A 2,828-nucleotide genomic window follows, 5' to 3' on the forward strand; every position below is an offset into this window, starting at 1 on the left:
ATATATATATATATATATAAGTATATACAGATACACACACGTATATGTATATATATAATATATTTTGCATTTACAGATATAGTAGATTATATACACTAGGTATAATAGGAAAGTACACACATACATACATACACATGCTCACATACATATCTATATATTAATATTTATACGGTGTGTGTATATATGTGCATGTATTTGTGTGCTTACATAATTGATATATTATACATGTATATGTATATATATTTATATATATATATATATATTGATATGTATGCGTATATGTATATAAGTGTGTAAGTATACATATACATATTCACATCACTTGGTCACAATCACACACACACACACACACACACACACACACACACACACACACACACACACACGCATGTATACACGTCCTGGCTCTAATCATAGCGGTTTGCCAAATTGTTCTGCTTCATTTCCTTTACATCTATCAATTTTTTCAACACATTCTCATTAATCATTATTCATTTAATTTCCTTCTATGTATTTACTCCGCTTTAACCGAGTTCATATTCCTACATTATTATTATTATTATTATTATTATTATTATTATTATTATTATTATTACTATTATTATTATTATTGTTGTTGTTGCTGTTGTTATATTTCTGAACAAATCTATTGTCCCTTGGCTCCGAGGATTTAGGAATTTCATCGACAAAACTGACAGAAAAAATATAAAACATATATTTTTCGATAATGTTTGACAAAGAAGCCACTGAAACGAGTTGGTCGTCTAACTCATATCGCAAGAAACATACGTTGTCATCCTTTATCCTTGATTTTCTTTTTTCAATCAAATCAAAACGGTTTCTCGTTAGGAAAATGCGTTTTCGTAAATGAAAATGAACATGACTATACAGTGAAGGAAAGAAAGAACGAAAAGAAAAGAGAAATACAAAGAGAACATATTAGTCTTATAACTAGACCCACGCATTGTACATGAAAAATATTTTAAGAGTTAAAAGCGCTAACAATTACAACACTCACACAAGCGGAAAAAGAAAGAAAGAAAAATCAAATTACAATGAGTGAAGTTGTGAACGACACAGAAAAGACAGTTTACAATACTTTCGCTAGTGTTGCTAGCCACATTGAGGTTTTGAAGACGAATAATCTGTATGAGGAAATGTCTAAGAAACATAGATATACGGTAAAAGAAAACGCTACATTGCCTGAGTTCTTTATCCGAGAATGAGTAAGCTGAACACATAGTTTTGCATCTCTTATGATGGTTTCTCACAGCCTCTGAAGATTCTCGGCTTAGATTTCCAGGTAGATAGCTTGGTCATTTCACACAATGCTTACATTTCTATTCTTACACATATATCGAGAGAATATTGGGAACCATAATGTTGTCTCTCGGCCTTTTAGAAAGAGTACAGTGGAGGGAGCACAAGCGCACACACAAATACGACGGTGAGTAAAGTTTCGTCCACCAAATTCATTCACAAGGCATTGGTCAACCCGGGGCTTTAGTAGAAAACTCTTATCCAATATGCTACGCACTGGAAATAAGTCCTAAACCTCGCGGTTGCAAAGTGAACTTCTTAGACGAACAGCCATAAATGCGACTTATATATTAGAAAATTGTTAAAAATTCTTGTGTTTCATGTTCGTATATTAATGTACGCACATGAAATATAGCCGTTTGGTATTTTATCAACATAGCTAACAAGCCCACCAGTCTGTCAGATAACCGAAGCATTTGACTGTAGGCTAATGCTATCGCTTCTTAGTTTTATTCCTAAACGGTTTTAGTATTGATCTATTCGAAGTATCTTCGTTGTTTTCTTTCAGAAACTGATATTTTCTACAGAGACTCATTTCCTGGCTGGAGTGTCTAGCATTTCCGATTTACCATTATTCATTCATATTTTGATAGAAATCTTTCTGTTTGGAATCGGCCAGCTTACGTCATTAGAAGCGTTGAAGGTTTTCCATATTTTCTAATCATGTATAATTCACGTCTGCTCCTCTTCTTTTGGCTTTTATTCTGACCCTGTCATTCCTTTTTATGTATATAGATCTTGAAGTTGTATTTGTTCGGTGGTTTGATCTGGGATCGTGATGAAACTGAAACAATTACATCGTGGGAGAAGTATGATAACCACTAAAAAATTTATATGCAAATCCTAGTCAACGAGGATTATGTTTTATTTATGCCAAATCACATAAATATAGCCATTGTAAAGTTACTGTTTAACTCTTTTGTTAACACATTTCTATTGAAATACATCATATATTTGTTAAACTTAATGTTTTTAAATGATGAATGAAGCAAAATATATTTGTCATTTTTAAGCCGCTGTATGGAACGTAATTTAGCTTCATATCTTGATGGAAGATTTACATTTAGATCACGTTAAACCAGAAAGTTTGTGTTATACAACCAGAAGTGGTCATTGGTGGGTTGGTATCAAAAGGGCTAAGCAAATGTTTTGTTTGTTTAGCTGTTCTCCGTCAAAAAAGAGCAAAAAAAGTACCGATCCTTTTTTTGTGTTCTGTCTTACGTGATAAGATCTTTGATTGCGAGATTTACTATCCTTTCCCATTGTATATTTCTAGACGTAACCAAGTTTGTATGTAATTCTCGAAATACGTTTGACAGTTGCATCAGAAGTACAACTTATATATTTCTCTGTATTTTGATTGTTTGTTTTAGGTATTCATATTATCAATTCTCGTATCTGAATGGAATATTCTTTTCCCCTGTAGGTTGGTAGTAAACATGATTTTTTTCCCCTCTCAACTGCATATCTTACGATGTTCCGAAGTTACCAGGACCTCATTGATATTA

At 32.6% G+C, this 2,828-nt stretch overlaps 1 long non-coding RNA gene across 1 annotated transcript in view; it reads right to left on the bottom strand.

Moving 5' to 3' along the window:
• Positions 1 to 1,783, bottom strand: part of LOC106870793 (uncharacterized) — a 31,865-nt gene extending 30,082 nt beyond the window's left edge. The window contains exon 1 of the long non-coding RNA XR_001409574.2: positions 1,199 to 1,783. This is a non-coding gene — a long non-coding RNA (uncharacterized LOC106870793). The remainder of the gene's footprint in view (positions 1 to 1,198) is intronic.
• Positions 1,784 to 2,828: the final 1,045 nt, after the last annotated feature.

This window comes from Octopus bimaculoides, chromosome 15 (genome assembly GCF_001194135.2).
Source record: "Octopus bimaculoides isolate UCB-OBI-ISO-001 chromosome 15, ASM119413v2, whole genome shotgun sequence".
In the NCBI taxonomy this organism is placed as follows: domain Eukaryota; kingdom Metazoa; phylum Mollusca; class Cephalopoda; order Octopoda; family Octopodidae; genus Octopus; species Octopus bimaculoides.